This window comes from Haliaeetus leucocephalus, unplaced genomic scaffold (assembly GCF_000737465.1).
Source record: "Haliaeetus leucocephalus isolate CR32 unplaced genomic scaffold, Haliaeetus_leucocephalus-4.0 Scaffold526, whole genome shotgun sequence".
In the NCBI taxonomy this organism is placed as follows: Eukaryota; Metazoa; Chordata; class Aves; order Accipitriformes; family Accipitridae; genus Haliaeetus; species Haliaeetus leucocephalus.
This window is the reverse complement of record NW_010972962.1, coordinates 5,605,153-5,625,868: the sequence shown is the minus strand read 5'-3', so window position 1 is coordinate 5,625,868 and position 20,716 is coordinate 5,605,153. Positions and strand designations below refer to the sequence as shown.

Sequence of the window (20,716 nt, the reverse complement as noted above, 5' to 3'; positions counted from 1 at the left end):
TCTTCCTGAGGGGGATTCAAAATTCCAGCTCAGACACACGAGGGTGATATGCATGGGCAACATAAGATCACGTTTACTATTACTGAAATGCCTATCTTTTGAGTATATTCCTATGGTGTTTCCCCATGAGGTAAATTTATTATCATCTTACTAGCTAGAATACCTAGGTAGCAATAGCTAATGAGTCAGTTTGAAACCATCTGTCCATTTGTTGCCTTTCTGAACATCTGGCCTTCAAATCAATGTTTAAAAAAAAAATAATACAGTCAATCCAGGTGGATTACTTATAAATATCCATCTGCTTTAAAAAAAAAAAAAGCAGAAATCACAGCCTGAGCACTGGTTAAACATTCTGAGAAAGAATCCACCATACCTGTCATATGATAACATTACAGAGCACATTATCCAGAACTCCTCTGGGCCAAAACAGCATGTCCCTAAACCACACCTCACTTGACACAGAAGTGAACTGTCTCATCCACTCTACCTACTATAGCAGTATTAAAGAGCATCCAGAATTTGTCATTCCTTTCCCCAGGAGAAGAGTAAGGTGTTAGCAAACTATGGTATTCAAATTCAGAAGTAATCTTGCAATAAAAACTTTCTCTGTTGAGTATGCAGTAGAAAGAACTTAGCCCTTTCTAGCTAAGCCTTTCAAGAAAACATCTTAAGTGTAAGACCAAAAGAACTCTTACAGAACCAGTTGTCAGGAAAATCAGAGAAAGCAACAGATTTCAGAAGGGTTAATTCTGTAGCAAGTATGCACATTTGGATAATAAACTCCACTGTTACAGACTTCAAAACACTGTAGGATAAAGAGGTAAGAAACCTGACAGAATTGTCTACTATTTTCATTGCTAAGACAGCAAATGTGACTGAGCCAGATGCTATAGCTACACGATATATTCAGGAAGTTTTACAGTTTTCAAAGGATTAATATCATTGTCAGTCTCTCATAGGAAATGCTCACAAAGGGGAAGAACAGATTCTCTGCAGAAGGCTATCTTGACTAATTCTTCTCTGAACAGTGTTCAGTGATTTTTAAACCAGCTAAGAGCTAGAGCTCCCAAAAGTTGATTTTTATCTGGGTGGAAAATCTCACCCTAGCATCTAGTAGCTAGCAACATGTTTAGAACAAGTCAGCTTTTGAATCAGTCTTGCTACTACCACTGAAGCCAATAAGGAGGTTTTTTTAATCCTCAACACCAGATCTTACATTTCTGCTGCTCCTGACAGAAAAAAAAGCTTAAAGCTGCTTTCTACAACACATCTTTCTGTACAGATCCTGTATTTAAAGCAAATATCCCACAAAGGATTCTGAAAGGTACAACAGCTTCCCATTTTGTCTGTCAGGGGAATTAAGCCATTACAATATACGCATGCCAACTAACCACATCTTTCCCTATCTTACATGTATAATACACACAACCCTAAGTGAGACCACAAGTATAACCAAAACTTCGGAGTTTAAACTCCACAAAGTGGAGTGAAAAATGAGCAAAAAGATCAAAATTACAGCATTTCAGTTAGCACCAGGTACAAAAAATAGAGCAAGAATTCCCTAATGTGGCTATGTTGGACAATGACAGAAATCAAGTTGTATCAAATGTATAAGGGATAACAAGAGCGTTTTTTTATTTCTTTATATATGATACTGATGATTAGGGAAAGGACTTCCCCTCTAATAAGGTTCTTACCCTTAGAAGATAAGGGAAGAATAAGTCTTCAGATAAAAATGAACTAAAACTGAGCCGTCACAGTAGATTAAAAAAAAAAAACAAACCTTGGGACACTGCTGATGTTCCTGTGCAGGCAGTTACAGGAAGCATAAATTCTGCACCACAGTACTCAACCACTTAGACCTACTTGTGGCTTTTTTTAGCCATGTTACCACTTGCTAGGTTAATTTAACTCCTTTCGTGTATAAAATGCAAAAAAAGGTCCTTCAACACCGTAACAAAATCACCAGCACATTCAAATCAGTAAGATAAGAACACCAGTACTACAAGCTGCCAAATATTAACACTTACTATGCTATATGCATTTTAATGTTTACTGCAAAGCACACAACTTGGAAAGACATAATTCAAGCAACCGTTATGTCAACTAACAGCCTACACACAATCATCCAAAAGAACTAATTTAAATAATACAGGAATTGAAGGCTCCAAATAGGAATTGTTAAAATATGTAGTTATTTTTATACCTCAATTACAGTTTTAGAATATCTTTCCCCCCCCCTTAGTCTCTTCCATGTTAAGAATTTTTTTCTACCTACTAGCAAAGTTATTTCAGTAACAGTACTGTATTATGAAGAGAATCAGCACTTACAAACATAAAGACACCTTAAAATTTTTAAGAGGGTCTATTTGCTTAGAAAGTCACTCCCTTATTGCTGACACAGATTTATCACCTTCCTAAATCAACCCAGTTGAACTGATTTGGCTCATTTCAAATAAGGCATATCTCAAAGCATTTTTAAGGCAGTTATAAATAAATGCTTAAGAGAAGCAGCTGATTATACATGATATATAATGATATACTCCCATACTGTAACAGGATCAATATACCTGTAATCACATGATACATACTATTCAATCCACAGTATAGTATAGAAAGTTAGGTTTAAGATCACAGATGGCTTGTCAGACTACTTCAGAGAACACAGTACTCCCCCCCTGAACTTTTACAGCATGCTCTACTTTTCCATCAGGATAGAGAAACTTTTTAAGAAAAAGTCTGAAGTCTAATTATCTCTAGGAACTGCAGAGTGAAGCAAATTTCCATTACCTTTTTTTCTGGCAGCAGTCTCCAGTATCGTTGCCTGGACACATGGAATCTTTTTCAGGTGTCTGCATTGGGGCTATCTGAACTGCTTCACTTGTCATCTAAACAGAGGAGTACTTAGCAAGAAGCAGCCATTTGGCAACTTGCAAGCTTAAATACTCAAAGTTTTGTCCAATTAGTACTGCAACTTCAGTTTCACAATAAATCACTTTTACTCACTTTTAATCAATACAGTTTAAACTCTCTTGATTTGCAATATATATATTTCAATGCTGAAGTCTCAGATATATCTATTGAGTAAAAACTGTTTTAATTTTGCCACTATGCAAGTATCACAATACATGTCGAACTATACCTGCAAAAATTCAAAGGGCAATTTTATCAATAAGAATGTTAAAACTAACATGCAAGAAGACCATGCCAGTTTTCAAGAAATCAATATTAGAAAGGGTGCTTGAGGGCATAATAGGCAGTCAATGCAGCAATGATAGGCCTACATAGACTTGACAGCAAAAAGGATTCCAGGAAGCAAGCACATTAATAATTCAACATTCATTTTATGCTACTCATCAGGTCAGACATCAGCTGCAGGCAAATTTGGATAGCACAGATTAAGACACCATCTCCAGCTCCACCAAAGGTTACTGCTCCTATATACTGTTGGCTGCAAGTCATGCCATTGCTGGACTGAATGGTGATGGGAACATCTTAGCACAAAGATGCATAAAAACCCACATTAATTGTAGCAAGGGGGCAGACACTCTACTCTGTCATCCCATTTATCAAGGCAACACATCAAGATATTTAAAACAATTTCTATCTTCCAAAGCTCACATCTGTGTCTTACCACTTCACTACATGTAAAGCTTAACCTGCATGTATTCCATACTAGGTTTAACAAACTGTCTTGATTAAACTAGGTATCCATAAAAAAAAATTTAAAAAAAAAAATAATCAAGGCACACAAAGGAATACTCTTAAATATTCAGGCTTTTACAGAATGACAACTGAAAGAATCTGATTAATTTAGCAGTTTAAAAAGAAAAGTAGACATTCAGCTTCAGGATTAGCACAGATAATTCAGTAAAACCTACTATATAAAAAACAGAACCACACAGTCACAACAAATTAGAAATAGGTACATGAATGGAAGACTGCTGATCTGAGCCTTCAAATAAGTGCTGAATTCAGCACAATGAATGCCAATTTCAGTAGGTTTCCACCCCCTAAAATTGAAGGGCTAGCATTAGGCAACCAGCTGCTTACATTAAGTGCTACTTGTGCTTTCCAGTCCCCAAAACTTCTACATCATTCTGAGTGACTCCATGTGAATGTTTCCACCATCTGTCCTATGGCTGGATACCATGGCCTTGTATTCCCCTTCTTACACAAACTAGCATCTCTGCAAGGGATAGCTATGTGCCTCTCCATTCCTCTCAACCACTTTTTCAGTTCCTCCCTTTGAGTGCCATGAACATGATGCTAGCCCAGTCAACAGAACGCTCCATCAACATTCTCCCCGAGACTGGTCCCATCAGAGGGAATTCTACTTTGTCTGCTACAGGTTTTATCCCCCTAGTCCTTGTTACATCCTCCACTCTTCCCTGGGATCGGTGTGGGAGTGACACAACAAACTTTATTAAACATTTTGTTAAACTGTGCATGGAAGCTGAAGGCAATGGTATTACTCTGCTGAATGATGTTAATGGCTCATAACACTTGATAGGTGCTCTTAATTTGCAGACAGATCACAACTGTATATGTGCTTGAAGCTATGGCTTTTTGAAAGAAACGCATCTACTATTCCTTCCAAAATGCAGCAAACCTGCCCTCTGACTCCCAATTATTTCCTGATATTTTGAAATTGACTGGAAATGTCACTCAACAGCTATAATATTGCATTCACAGAGAAATTACAAGCTCAGCACAGGACCTTAAAGTAAATCAAAAAGAGTTACCAAGACGCTGCCAATTTAATAAGACATTCCATTTTATATCATGCAACTTAGTGTATCAGTTTTAGAAGTAGGAACACCTATGCTATCCAGAAGACAGCTTGCATAGTAAGCATTAGTTACAAGTAGCAGCCTACTTAACTATTTCAGTTAAGGAACACAGCCACTGCTAGCTTATATGCCTCTGAACATTAGTGTATTTCCACAGAATTATGTAGAAGTATTTAATACTTAATAAATATTCATAATATTCTGCAGGAATAGCATAATATGCAAGAAGCCAAGAACTCAGAAATAGTACCATTTTGCAAGCCTCAGTATTCATGCTTTTTGTCATCTGATCATTGACAATTTTGAAAGTCTTACCTTGAACGTAGTATAAAAATCAAACTTCTTCCAGATCTTTGTCCTTCTGATAAAGATTCACTTTAGAGACTCTTCCTTGTATATTAGGGGTCAATAAAGCAGAAGAGCCTGTGAGTCTGAAAGTAGTAAGATGGAAGAATTGACCGATTTCCTCTCCTAGTTCAACCCAATATTCAATAAAATCTATAGCTCAAGAACTGCTTAATAGCAACTTCTAGACTGGAACTAATAAAACATAGGAACCACTGGAAGTGGCCAAGTTAATCAAGAAGTTGCTACTCATCTAAGGTAATGCAGCAAAAGATCATGTGAATGCCTTTCACTCATTAGACATGAACATATGAAGTGATCTAAGCTACACCATTCAATGGCCACTACTTGCGAAAAAACTCCCACTGTCAATGCGTACCACCTTCACAGAAATTGTGTAAGCAAGTCTATTTCCAAACCAGGAATACGTACAACCACATGACAGAGAGAGAGCCTGCATAAACAACCATGCATACATGTAAGTGTAGAGAGGATGGAAAATCTAGCATACTAATGCAATCATTTACAAGAATATATCCAGATCCTGGACTCGAAAGAAAAGAAAGACTCAAAGTTGAGATTCAAACTTATTCTAAAGCACAGAAACCATGACAAAGAAACTTGTTACTCGCCACTACAGATTTCTTTAAAAGCAAAAGCAGAAACACACCTGACCATTCACCAAAATTATCTTGGTTATGATAAAGAAACAAAGTTGTTTTTCTCACAAACACATGAGAAAGGCTATCACAGTTCAATCTACCATACCTAGATATACCAGTATATAATTTCTGCAGCACAAATCTGACTAAAGCCTTCTCCATTTTGGAGACGTTTACATGTAACATCTAGGATGAGTTTCTTTTCATAGGCCTGGGCAAAGAGGGAAGTGAACCAATCTCAGAGAAACTGAGATTTACTTTCCTTTTCCAATATCTTTCTTCCCCCTCAGTAACTTCAAACAACAAACGCTCTACAAATTGCTTTGTTTTACAAGGTTCAGAATAATGGGTGAAGGCAAGTGAGAGACAAGGCATACTGATCACTGTAAAGTTCTAAAGCTTCTTTTTCAACACTGAGAAATAATGTTTTTCCTTCCTTTCTTAGATTAAATGAGCTTATTCAATGAAGGTACTTTGCTTATTCCATGCTTACTCAATATGTAGATTTCAAGTAACTAATGCTTAATATAAAAAATAGTCAACAAGTAACTGTTTATGTTCAAACTATTTTATTTAGGAGCAGTAGAAATAAATGCCACTCACAAGGAATGGAATTCCCAAGTAAATCAAAATGTATTGATTAGTTTGGCTACCCTGCCATGGGTGTTCCTTCATAGAATAATTCAGAGTGGAGGGGACCTAGGAGGTCATCCAGTTCAATTTCCTTCTCCAAGTGCAGTCAATGTTGAACTCAGTCCCAGTTGCCTAGGGCTTTATCCACTCAGGTCTTGAAAACCTCCACAGAGGCTTACAGGTTACCTCCTATAATCTCTTCACAACCATCCTTACAGTAAAAATTTTTCAACATATATCCATCCATTTCAATTTATGACCACTGTTTCTTGTTTTCCCACTGTGCACCTCAGTAAGGAGATTGGCTCCATGTTCTTGGTATCCATCCTTGCATATACCAGATGGTTGCTATTGGGTCTCTCCTAAGCATCTCTCCTCCAGGCTAAACAAGGCCATGAACAGCTCTCAGCATCCCCTCACAGGTCAGGCAGCTGGAGTACGTGACCATCGTGGTAGACTTGTCCTAAATTTATCAGCATTGTTCTTGTGTGTACAGAGAAGGGGAGCAAAACTGGACACAGTATTACAGATGCAGTCTGGGAACATCTGGAACAAATGGCAACTGAAGGGGAATAAGGCTGTTTTCGTCACTACCAGGGTGAACTACTGACTTGTATTTAGCCTACTCTTCACCAGTACCAGGTCCTTCCCAGTAGAGCTACAACCCAACCAGTCTGTAGTACTGCAGAAGGGTTACCAATCCTGGAAGCAGGCCTTGGCATGTGCCCTTGTTGAACTTCCTAAGATTCTGACAGGCCCACTCTAGACCCACTCTCTGTGGTAGACTGTGTCTACCACAAACCTGATGAAGGTGCATTCCACCTTCTCCTCTGGATCATTGAAAAAGACATTTAAAAAAAAATAAAATAGGTCACAGCGGACCCTTGAGGAGCTCCAGCTGTAACTGCTGTCCAGGCAGAGTATAATCCATCAGCCACCCTTTGAGATGAGTCTTCAACCAGTTTTCACTTGTCTAGTCATCCTCCCATTCAGACTGTTAACAGGAGTATGCTGTGGGACACTGTAAAAAGCCTTGCTAAGGTCAAAGTAAAAAAAAAAACATTCACTGCTCTCCTGTCAACTCAAGACCTAGTCATTTGACAGAAGGCAGTCAGGTTGGTCAAGCATGACTGACCCTTGGTAAAGCCATGCTGACTATTTCCAGTCACCTTCTTTTTCAAGGGCCCAGAAATGTTTTGCTACACATTGATATAAACTACTTATCGATTGTGCTATCCAAGTAAAGCAGTATTTAATACTTTTATCAAGTGAAATAGAAAGTTTTCTTTATTATATAACATAGCAAGGGTGCCTGAAACAGTGAACAGGAAGCATCTCTAGGCTTCAACAATTTGCAGAATACAAATCTTCCAAAGCCTAAGTATAAGAACTCTGTGCATAAAAATAAGCAAGTCTCAACAAGTGAACACAGCCATCAAGCAATTGAGTTTCTGGCTAATTTTCAAGGTATCTGGCAACAAGACAGTAACAGCAGAGGTTATAAAAGGAAAAACTTGGTGTTCATAACTCTACCTAAAATTTATTGTAGAAACTGGTGGCTGAGAAAGGGAAGACAAAGGAGTGGAAAAGAATAGCAAATGGCCAAGAAAACTTAAACATGTTTCATTATGCACATTAGAAAGAATTTCTGAAATTTAGATTGCTTACATCTTTTCAAATGGTTTGAATTTCTCCCGGACTGTATTGAAAGAAAATCCACTTTACCAAGACCTCTGAACTTGAACAAATTCACGACCTCCTAGACACAAAAACCAGTGACTGACAAACAACTGCAAACTCTAGTCTCTACCAGTGATAAGATTACTTGTGTTTCACCCAAAATACTTCAGTCCCTTTGCAGCTCCCCAAAGCTCACACTTGAAGCAGGGAATAGATAAGATACTTTAGCTCCACATTAAGCAGTGAACAATGCCAATACTACAGCAGATGAGCAGAGGCAGTCCTCTTATCCCCCAAGGAAATTTGCAAACGTGACAAAAAGCACAGAAAAACAGCTTGACTCACTCAGGAACTTTCTGACAAACTCCTTACCATGAGCTCTGCTATGTAAAGTTTTGGTTTCTGTTGTATTCTCATGTGCCTACAGAATAAAGATATTCTTGTCAGCAAGTGCTGATATTTAATTAAACCAGAATGACTGCTGTGAAGGGAACCATATCAACATCTGTAGCAGGCTATGCATTTGGGGAAAATCCGAAAGAGGAGATTGGCATTTTTAATTTAGTTATAATAGAGGTTTTAATGTCAACATTTAATTGCATGTTCTTTTTAGGATTGCAACGTGGCTGGTGACACTGCCAACACTGTCACAGTTATGTGACAGCCAATATGGTCTTCTCTTCATCAGCAGCAACATTCCAAGTAAACTTAGGACTTCCACTCACAAGACAGGTCATCAGGTATCCAAACCATTAGTGTTAAAAAACAATGTTACCAACTACACCTTAAAAGAACCTCTTTTGAAACATCTCGGGGTACATGCAGTCTTATAAGAAGTTAGGCTAAGCTAAACTGATAACTGCTGTAAACCCTCCTCCTGCCATATGTACTTTCTACTCCAATTTTTGCATCAGTGGTTGCTCTCATATCCTCATGTAGCAAGCTGATTCAAGAAGCTAAACTAAAAGAAAATTAACCTCAGCAATAGATACCCAACATACATACATCAGGTAACTCTCTCTCACCATGAGATGAGACACAGCCAAGTGTCAGCATGAGGAGGAAGAGGAGCACATAGTCAGAGGTAGAAGACTGCAGAAATAACAGCAGTACTAACATACTTAGGTAATTATACAAGAAAGCCTTCCTTAATGAAACAGTCAGGATTATGAGTGGGTTCCAGAAGCAAATGCCTGAGTGCATGCAGAAGCCTAACAAAAAGTCTCTTTTCTGTACTTTATCAACATTGAAAAGTGGTAAAAAAAAACCCAAACAATTCTAAGGACTTTTAACTAAAAAGAAGAATACCAGATGCCCACCACCTAGGCAGCATGTAGCAGAAAGCTGTTTGGGTAGAGGGAACGAACTCCTAGTAATGAAGAGACAAAACCAAAGGTATATTGTGTACATTGTTAGCCAGCTTCCAAGATGTTACATCCATTGCTTTTAAACAGCGGCAAAGAAATAACAACAGTGCCTGGCTGACAAAGGAAGCAAATATATCTAGTGCCCAGCACTCTCACTGAGGTAGCATAAAGTTTAATGACTACAAACCAACACAGAAGAAATTCAGAATTAAAAACTCAGCTTCAACTGAATTACAGCTTAGCTACTTCTTTAACTGTGCTGGGTTTACCTTTGTCCAGTCTCTAGGGTTTTGAAGGCACTACCCTTTGGCAGCTAAACCAAACAAGCTTTATTGCTTTTTCACCCTCTTCATGGAAAAATTATTCTGGGTCACATCAGCCCACTCTAATTTTCCTTTCCTTCTCTGAACATGGCAGTTTAGACCAAGTACATCCTTTCAGTCACCCAAAGACCTTCCAGGAATCTCTGCTTCCTCAGCAACAGTGATGCAAGTCTACCAATTCCATGACACCTTAAATCCATAATAAGAATAGGTCATGCCATGCACTATCTGCAGGACTTGTTTCACAGTTCAGGGTGAAAAAATCCCAAACTTTTTACACAGCTCAGGAAAAAGCACTATAGACTAAATCTTCTCCCACTCTCTCCCAACTCTTCTTAAGGGACACAACAGGAGAAAATGAGCTCAAAGAAACCACACATCAACAAAAGTAAGGAGACAGAATGAAGACTAATATAAAAAAGCTCCCTCCCATCTCACCCAGCAATACAGATGTCAGTCAACTTGTACCTGTTGGTTTTTACCCATGCCAGTATCAAAGAGTCATGTTACCTTTAAAAGGCAAATAATTCCAGTAGGCTAGTGGCAGACAGCAGAACTTGTTAATAAAAGGTTGCATATCTGCTTATAAAAATCTTTCACATGATGAACAGACAAATGAACAGAAAACAGAACCCTGTGACAAGAGAATAAGGAAGAATACTCCTCAAAAAACAGTGTGCTCCGCCTACTCAAGTATTCTCTGGATTATCTTAAGTTCTTAGTGAATCTACTACTTCAGTTCTTTAGAAGGCATTGTAGTTTTCTTCCTTACTAAGGACACTACTTTTCATTTCCTCTCCCACCTCACTTCAGTTTCAATCCTGCAGTAACAGTATCAGACTCTGACACAAAGAAAGGAAAGGATAAACACTAAGTCAAAAGTATCAACAGTTCTGGAACTGGAACAAAATAAACTGTGCAGAAGAAAGTTTGCTCACAGGTTGTCCAGGTTTACTGATTCTTTTTGTACTAGTGGTAACACAAGACTAAAAAGAAGGTAAATAGCAGAAGAGGATGATGGAGATTCTAACACAGTGTTCTAGGACCATTACTTACTTTAGAAAGGCTTCAAGCACAAATCTGACAATTCATGACAGACCTAAGCAGTCATGTCGGCTTTGTATGCAATAGCTTCTGTTTTAATCAGTGCTTCAATAAACAAACAAACAAGACCTATGGAGGAAGGGACAATATAGAGAGACAAATCAAGAAGTTTTCCAAACTAGCTTCATATTCTTTGTGAAACTGACAACATAACCACATTTCAAGTCTGGAGAAACCTTAAGACACCTTTCAAAAAAAGTTACTTCAGTTATGGAATTGCTACATTTGTTTATACAAAACACATCTAATCTGGTAACCCTGAACAAAACAAAACAACAGTGAAAAAAAGAGCACTTCAAGTAGTAACTGACTAGTACTTTTCCCAGAAGGAGCCCTACTTTTCCTCTGTAAAGATTCAGAAATCTGGAAAACTTCAGACTGAAAATAGCATGGTCATTAAATACATCCGAGAATATACAGTATTCTTCAAGGAAAATGTTTTCCAAATATAAATTAATAAAGGGTTTAAAAAATAGTTTCAGAGTGCTTTCTCCAGTGACATTTTTCTGACCATGTTAAATTCTATTCCCTACCATTGGCAACAGCAGCGCACAAGCTCATTTCAAGAATCCTGAACTATACTGGAATTTTATTTCTTCCCCTCTGACTCCGTAAGTCAAGCCCCACTTCACTTCATGTTAAAAAAAAAGAAATCATCAGAAATTTTTTTGACAGTCTGTAACCTTATCCCCTTCCTTCCAAAAGCCAGATATTCTATATTGACAGTATTCCTTTTTCTCTTTAAATTAAAACAATACTGCAACAATAGTCAAAACCAAATAGTAAGCTGTCATGGTTAACAACAGCTACTATTTTGACTTCATTAAATATTTCAGAAAAGTTCTTCTCTGGCCTAGAATTGCTTGTGTTTGGTGCATTCTAGTTAAGAAAGCGTGAAGTCACCCTATTGGATTTAATGTTACAAGCTAGTTACTGATCTTCAACAGCTCTTAACCTCCATCACTCTTGTACTCAAACATAGTAATAAAACATACAGAAGCATAGACACGGTTCAGCATAAGGCAAACCACAGGGGAAACAGAAGTGAAATAAATTCTATTGTCTACTATGATCTAAAAGTAGGATATAAAACACCAGTGTCACTATGGCAGAGTCCTAACAATGCTTTTCTTCCACATCACACACAAGCCTAATTATTATTTCAATTTTAAAACATAGGAAAATGTTAAACTATAGCTTTTACCATTTCTAGAAAACAGATGAGCTCTCAAGGCCTGCCTGCAGAGAAGACTGCACAGCTATCTGACTCCAGCAAACGCTGTGAAACATTCTCTTTCCAACATAATCATCCGCAAAAGTGGTATGCTTGTCTTTTCCTTGATCCCACAAATGACTATGACAAGAGAGAGTCACCTTAAACTGCTTCCAGTTTCTTTACATTGGAAGAGATGCACAGAATCTAAAGGAGGGTTGGCCAGAAAACCTCCCACAAAACAAGCAATTGCCATTATTAAAGCATCTTTTAAATGACTGAATGCCTATAAACTTCTAGGCGGTTCGAATTATGGTACACTTATGGAGAATTTACAGAACAGGTTTTACCCACCCCCACTTCCCCCCAGCTCTAGCTATTGTTTTCACAAGATTGTTTTCATTTTGCTTATGTATAAACCCCCTACTATTTGAAGTTTTACACACAAGCCCCTATTACTTTAGAAAAAGTGCTCCTCAGAGTAACATAATCAGCCACAACCTAGACTTTGGACGATTCCAATAAATTCATCCACCAGCCTAAGCAATCAGTAAGGAAAAGAGCAGGATGACATCAATCATCTCAGAGAAAAGGAAAAGTGAAACAAAAAATCCCTTGCTATAGTATGTCTCCTGGAAAAGTGGTAAAGACGCAGAAAACATGACAAGCTAGCAAATGGATAAACATCACAATTGAGGAGTCAGTTTGACACACCTATAGACAGCAGTCCCACAATTACTGGATAACACTAAAGATGCCTGTAAATCCCACCTGTAATTAGACATTGTTAATAACCTCCTTAGAGGTGTCACTTCAGTTCTTATTGAGGACACCTGAAGTGAGACATTTGAGAGTCTTAGACTGTATTGTGCACTGGGGCTCTATTGAGATAGATGGAGCTTCTCTGCCTTTTAAGTTGCAGGACTGATCACTACCTAGGGGAGTCAATGGACTACTTCTATTAGGTCTGGATTCAAGTTTTACAACAGCTGAAATAAGAAAAGCACTTCATGTTTGTCTTGAATACACACACTAAAGAAGAGTACCCTTTTCTTGAAAAATCAGCTATAAACAATTTTTCTCAAATGCACCACAGAGAAACTTAATGTTAGACAGTAGAAACCAGTGTCTGCAACTTGTACCATATCTGAAGTGAGGTCTTATGCACAAACTGGTATGCAGAGTACCTTTTGACCAGGATGAGATTTTCCTGTAGGGAACTAGAACAAATAAAACAAGTATTTTATTACCATATTAGGGAAATGGAGAGCAGGAACAGAAAGGACGCAGAAAGAAATTGAGTAACATCTGTGCTAGATTCACCTTTCATACCTTTACAGAACCTCTCTGAAGTCAGTGCTTTGAGTATAGGCCCACTTAAAATAGAAGCAAAAGGAACAATTTCTTTAGCTTTATACGCTGAAGATGGAACTCTCAGAACTCAGCCTGCTGTACCACATAGCTTCAGTACAGTACTTCTCATTTGAAACATGTGAAAGCACATTACAACTTCAGCAGCTTTTCAAGGTCACAAGGGCCATCACAAACATAAAACCCTGCCCCCTCCAATTCCTAATCTACCACCCTCAAAATCCAATCTAGCTACACTCCAGAGGCTTCAATGCATCATTCATTTTCAAAACCTTCATTCACTCCTCTCTTAGAATCATGGTCCAAAACTACTGCATGTGGTACCAGTGTGTATTACAGAAGGCTACAATACATATCAAAGGCAATTTTAGACCTGTCCGTATTTATTTGGAGGTGGTTTAATAAGCATGTTGGATACTCTCAAGAATTTTATCTATCCTATAGAGAAGAGATTTTTAGCATTCCCTAAGAAGCTGCTATTAGGAACACAATTCCCTACTTCTAGATACATTGCCTGAAATGTGGGGGGAAATACTTTTAACTCTTCTGGAAGAAATTTTAAATAGTGATAAATATAAAAAGATAGTAAAACAAGAAATAGCATTAGTGGAAAATAAATAAAGTACAACCTTAGGAAGCCAAGCTACAGTGTGTGTCGTTCTCCCCCTCCCGCTTCAAGTTTTATTGAAACTGGCCACAATTCGGAAGTTAACACAAGGGTAAATATTTCAGAGATAATCAGATCCTATGAGTTTTGTGGAAATAAACACATCAAGGAAAGACATCCAAACTAGTGCCCCTTGAGGACAAGCCCAGCAGGATCTCAGCTATGTCACCAAAAACAACTTCCCATACAGGACATCAGGACAGATAGTGCCCCAAACACATGAAAGTACTTTCAGAGCTCACAATACAGCATACCCAGAAAAATCCAACCACAAGACACAAAGCCACAGGAAGTCAGGCTTCACAACCTGTTGCTCACACAGCTAGTTTCATTCTTGATTAACTGAATTAAAACCATGAAAGAACTACTTTCCAGAATTTATTGTAGTTTTAAACACCAGTCATTTTCATACACGATTTCAAAACTAGGGACAATAATTTGGGAACAGAGAAGGCAGAATCCAGTCCCCCACATAGCTCAACACCCTCTGCAATGCTCCAAGGTGCCTTTTAGAGACCCAGTTGGTACATCTATATTAGCACTTTAGTTTGGATCAGAAGCACACTTTCTGAAGTAAATCTGAGTCACCCCACTTACTGTGCTTTTGTTCACATCTCAAAGAAGTTTCTGAACACATGATCTGGACATCTCTTAGATTAACCTAAACCAAAACTCTGGGAAAACACCTAATACCCAGTAATGTTTGGACTATACTTGGTCCACAGAACCAGACCAAAACTCATCTAAAATAAAGCCCCATGAAGTACACACACCGTAGACACTGGGCCTGCCTAACTTACAGCTTCACTCTACAATCATCTTCAATTGCAGCATACTGCTTGCTATTGTAAATATAATCAATGTGGCAGATACTGCCCATTCATTTAAGAGAGCCTCAAGCAGCAGTAACTAAACCCACAGACTTAAGCTGCCAATGCACACCTCATTAGCCCTAAAAAGGACAGCTGCACTGTGAATTTGAGTGTTCCCTTTCCTGGAGTAACTATAGCAGCAGTGTCTCACTGCTCATCCACTTCTGCTTCTACCCCTTTACAGTTAGGAGTATCCAAAGCTAGTGGTATACATCTAGGAAAGTTCTCTGAATAAAGTTAAAAAACCCTCAAGATCTACACACTTCATGCATCACCTACATTTACTGTTTTATAAAACTTTTTAAATAACAGTGAAAACACAACCCAATAACCCACATCAATGGCTCCACTGTAGCTAGTAATAGGAAAGGAAGAGCAGCATGTGCTCGATAATGCTTTATATTACTTGCACATCAGCTTAACCAACAAAGCTGCCCAGAAAAGGTTTTTTTGTTTTTGAATAAGCTGATGAACATAATATTCATTGTTTCAGTTTTCCACTTGAATCAAAATATCAGTTCTTTACAAACAGTTCTATCATTTGATATTTGTTCTCTCCAGTCACCAATTTTTCTTTTGCTATACAAAATTTTAAATACACCATCATGAGTTTTGAATAAATAATACCTGGCTTTACCAGGACAGACAAGCTGGTGAGAACAGGTCAAAGCAGTATTGTATGAACAAATTACAATAAAGTGTTACCTCCCCTACTCAACAAATCATTATCATCTTACTTCATTACCTCCTTAATAAAAACAATTAATTCATATACTAATGTTGCAGAGCCATATTTGCTCTACATTCAGTAAAGGTCAACTTCCTACACTGGGGTGCAGACACAGAAGTAGGATTATTGAAGACAACATTTTCTGTTAACACACTAATCCCCTGAAAACTGCAAGGAAAGACTGATGCTTTCCTTTGTGACTTATCTGGAAGTTTGTGGTCATTGACTTGTCATTACCATACACACTAAAGAGCCATCTTAGGCTCTCCAGTAGCCTAGTCTGAAACATCCTCAAGCAATGTTTTTGAGCTGAATTCCTGTTAACACTTGTGAACACAGACTTAAGCACCTAGTTGTACTATTTGAAAGAAACCTCAATGAAAAGGTTATTTCCCATCAAAGATGGGGAGAACCTACGCCATGAGATAGTAACTAGTAACACCATAAAATGACGCACTGAAGTAATGTTAATGAGAAACTAATGGTGCATAGGGAAAAAGAGTTGTGGGTGACTTATTCTTCCTAGTAGAACAATACCAGGGCATGAATAATTTCCTTCGAAATTATAAGGAAGGCTGTTGTCCTCTGAGATATGGGGCTTTCCCTTCTATCATTTTTTCTACATTAAAATATCTTTGTGCCTTCTCTCCCAATGTAGGTTTTTCTAAGAGCCAGAAGACTAATTTAACCTACACTGATTGGCAACCCTTACATTTCATGATGCCAATCACGTCTTAAGAAGTTGAGATGAACTGAACTGCTCATTTCAAGAAACTGAGATGAGCTACACCAGCTCAGTTATTTCTTACCATCTCATGCAAAGCTTTTCAGACCAGTTTTCTTTTGGAGTGACACTCATTAATTCTTCAGAATTTTTGTTTGGCTTTAGCACATGACACAGATAGAAATAGAAATATAAAACTTCAAGCAGTTTGACCAAAGTTTCCCATACTAGATATCTGCCCAAGACTGAAAGATGTCGGCCAAATAGCTGAGGAGTTTGCAAGGTTGTCTGTTAAAGAAAAACAGTTTTGATGATCTTTTTGGAAACTCAGCATCCTTGCTCTTGCATCAGGGACACATCTTTCATTGCCCATGCAAAGAACTTCTCTTTTCTGGACTTTTATAGTCTGATGTTATTTGAATTTGGGTGGCTTTTTTTTTTTTTAAATTAAGAACCTGCAATGACTTGTCCAGATTTTGAATTTAAATTCCCTGAAGATTATATACATACTAGATATGCTGAAAACCAGGGCTAAACCAGACCCCTCTTGAAGTTTCATAAAACATTTATCCTGCATTCACACTGCTAACAGACAGTGAGAAGGAAGAAGCCACAGCTCACACCCTGTACATCTATAAGCCAAATCTTGAAGATGATCAAGAATAAACAACTGAAGCACAGAATGAAAAGAGTGACAAATAGAGAAGGAGCCAAGATAACAAAAATTTTTACTTTAACAGTTTTCCAAAGAAATCACCATTGCTCTCCTCCAATTTACTGAGAGGACCAATATTCAGATCAAATCACTTGGGTTGCTAAAAGGACCAAGATCTGAAGGATTCTTCTTCACTTTCACAGAGAAGTGGAGAAACACTAGTGCAGCACTTAAGTCAGAGAGATGAGAAAACTTGTTGGACAAGGTGGCAAGAATTTTAAAAAAAAAAGAGCATACTTAATGGTATCAAGGTGGCAGGCAGAAAGAATCGATATTAGAGGAAAAAAACAACTATGGACACAAAGATATGCATGACCTGTTACAGTAATCACTCTTTACAACCCACACAGTGTTTAGAGCTTGGATTCTTTCACCAGGGCCTTCCCATTCACTTGGAAGGGACTGTGCTTGCAAAAACCAGTGGTTAGCTAGCTATCTTCCAGTGCTGACTGGAAAAGAACAGCTATTTACTACTAAGCTACAGCTGCAGGCCTGTGTGGCAGATTTAAGCATTCCTACTGGACTGATGATCCAAGACACTACCAAATGATCAATTTCAATTCTCAAGAGTTTTTTGGAGGGAAAAAACCAAAACCAACTATGTAAAAACCACACAAAAAAACCCACATGCACCTCCCTTAGGAACATTATGGTAGTAGCATTCAGCTAGGTGTTCTGCAGTTTGCTTCATTCAAGATGGACAATGTTCTCTGAACATTGTTCTATATACAACTCCATCCCTTGCTGCAGTCTAAATAATCCCTGCTCCAAGAGTGATAGTCATTATTATAATACAAACGCTTCACAGACACAGATTTTTATGTCTAATATTGAGTGGATTTTTACTGCCTTTCCCTTTTTGTAATATGGAGGCAACACATTCATGTAACAAACACTCACTATTCTCAGTCACCCCCTCTGAGAGTGGTAGTTCTTGATGCTGAGCACCTTAAAAGACTATGTTCAACAAAGAGATTTCACAAGCTTTAATTTCAATCGTGATGGGGTGATATTTCTGCAAGACAGGGTGTCGAGTTTAGTAAGTCAGAAGCACACACTAGTGACCACCCTTGGAAAACTTTAAGTGAACAATGATAATTCCAGAGATAAGAAGGGAACCGGATTATCCGGGATAGCTACTATGAGACTACTATTTTCTTTCTCTAGTTCCCTACCTCAGTAACTGACCACCTTACAGCTACCGCAATAAAAGAAAAATGGGTTCTATGCACTCTCTATACAGCCCTCTCCATACTACATTAATTCCATTCCCCTCATCTTGATACTATGTTCCTTAATTAAAGCACTATCCTATATAACAAACTCCTCTAAATAACTGTGCAGAACAAGAAATGAGGGGCTGTGTAAACAAATAATACATACTATCACAAACCCACAGAACATGGGATACACATGCAATTTTTCATCATTTCCACCTCAGCCAAACATCTTTCCATTCTAAACGGGCAGTCTTCTCACAGATCTCTGACCCTCAAATGTTTATGCACTAACCCTCTTTCAAACACAAGCATACATCCAGTCCAAAAGACTTCATACCTTCTGGACACGTGCACTCAGTTAAAGTGTTAAGGCATATATAATAAATATAAAAAATATATATATAAAATAGACACATTCGAGCCTCTGAGCCCATACATACATACATGAGGCTTGTCTACACCACATTAAGTGCTTTTAGTTAGCTGCTGACCTATCAACACCATTATAAGTGCTAGTTTCAGCAAAAGTTTACCCTTAAAGTTAATGGACAATTTACCCAGTGGAACAAACAGAACAAAACAAACAAACCTTTAACAGAAACCCCCTGACTATTCTGTAACCACCTTTAATCTGATAATATTCATAACAGTCACAAATTGCCTCATCTTCATTCACTTTTTTTTTTTTACTTTCCACCGGCTGTCACAACTGTAAAATACTTCTCTCCATACCATGAGGAGCAAAGAATCCCCAGAGCCTCCGACCTTCTCAGGACACACCTGGGACCCCGGACCCAGTTCATCGTCCCTCCCCCACACCATTTCAACTTTTCATAGCCTCAGCCAAAAACGCCTGCCCCCTCTCTCCAAACACAGACTAGAGTTCCCACTAACTCAGCAATACGAAAACTCCAGTTTCCCTTTTGCACAAATACCATTCACCTGATACACACATGTATACACAGCCTAACATAATCTTTACCCTGTATATGCATAATCCCCACAAATTCATCCTCCCCCCCCTTTCCAAATGCACACAAACCTTTCAAAGACTCCACCATTCACTTCTACTTCTAAATATACACCCAAGCCCCCTCACTTTCTTATAATCCATGGTAATCCCTGGAAATTTACCCACAAGCAAAGTGCATTGATTCTCTTATAGACAGGAATTTACAATGCCTGACACCTGTCACAAATATAGATACCTACAATGCTACAACTCCCCAGGACATGCACAGACTTTTCTCCAAACAGCACTATCATGACCCCAACATGTGGCATTTGCTAGATGTTCTCCAATTTGTATCCCATGGCTTAGACAACAAACATCCAGACTTTCAATTTCATCATAGGTGAGACCAATTCAGAGCTTCTCTCATGTTCCCAGGACACAGGCCACACTGCTTGCTGCCCTAGTCCATCTCAACACACAAGAAACAGGGCTCACTGAGTTGGTGACAGCCAGGCATCTCTCAACGCTCAGCATGAGCGGCAGACAAACCAACTTACACACAGTAAGAACATGCATGCCTTTCTGTCCACATACCATCTCATATTACACACGAAGGTCTCACACATTAAGTTTAACCACACTGGCCACCAAACAAAACAAGTTCAGAACCTTGTAGCAACCTGTTACCACTGTGCCTGTAAGTTGTACATAGGCTTACCACCCAAAGCCTCCCTCCTCCACAACTTAGAAGCCAGCCAACTTATCACCTTGCTTCTCACAACACACACAAGATTGTTTACCTACCACTCTTAAATTCATAGGCCTTCATGCACCACTATTCCTCAAAACATGTGGTTTCATCCACCATCTGCATATCCCTCTACCTACCACAGCACACAAAACAACACACAGACAGATCTTTCCAGCTGCCTCCAGCCCACCAAAACGACTCCCTCCCTTCGACTAGCTACAGGTTATAGTAAAAGTATATCCACGTTTACCTCCACTGGGTTCGCAGAGCCAGCAAGCTCCAAACTGCAACAGAGAAGCGCCTTCAACTTCGTTCCCCTTCCCCGCTAAAGGCGCCCAGGCACTGCCCATCTGCCTGTGACTTCATCCCCGCCGCACACCTCCAGCTCGTCGCAAGCACCCAGGCCTAACGACAGCTTCCCCCTCCGACACCAGGGCCGTACCCGCAGCTCGCCACCTCCCACCACCCCACCCCGTCGGTCAACACAGGACCCCGCCGGGCCCCGGCGCGACACTCCCACGGACCCAGCCAATGCACGTGCACAGGCCCGGCCCGCCGCCCCCTAACCCCGCTCCGCACGCAGCTACCGGC

At 38.9% G+C, this 20,716-nt stretch overlaps 1 protein-coding gene across 15 annotated transcripts in view; it reads right to left on the bottom strand.

Annotated features, from left to right (window-relative positions):
• Positions 1 to 20,716, bottom strand: part of PPM1B (protein phosphatase, Mg2+/Mn2+ dependent, 1B) — a 63,746-nt gene that overhangs the window by 41,661 nt on the left and 1,369 nt on the right. For 3 of the 15 annotated variants that reach the window (XM_010576471.1, XM_010576474.1, XM_010576476.1), the window contains exons 1-2: positions 5,109 to 5,523; positions 2,791 to 2,888 (exon numbers count right to left, since the gene is read on the bottom strand). The exons of 2 other annotated variants lie outside the window; for them this stretch is intronic. The gene's annotated coding sequence lies outside the window, so the exon portion shown is untranslated. Of the gene's footprint in view, positions 1 to 2,790; positions 2,889 to 5,108; positions 6,223 to 20,716 lie in introns of those variants that run through there. 10 more of the 15 variants (XM_010576486.1, XM_010576487.1, XM_010576485.1 and 7 more) reach the window with 8 other exon arrangements.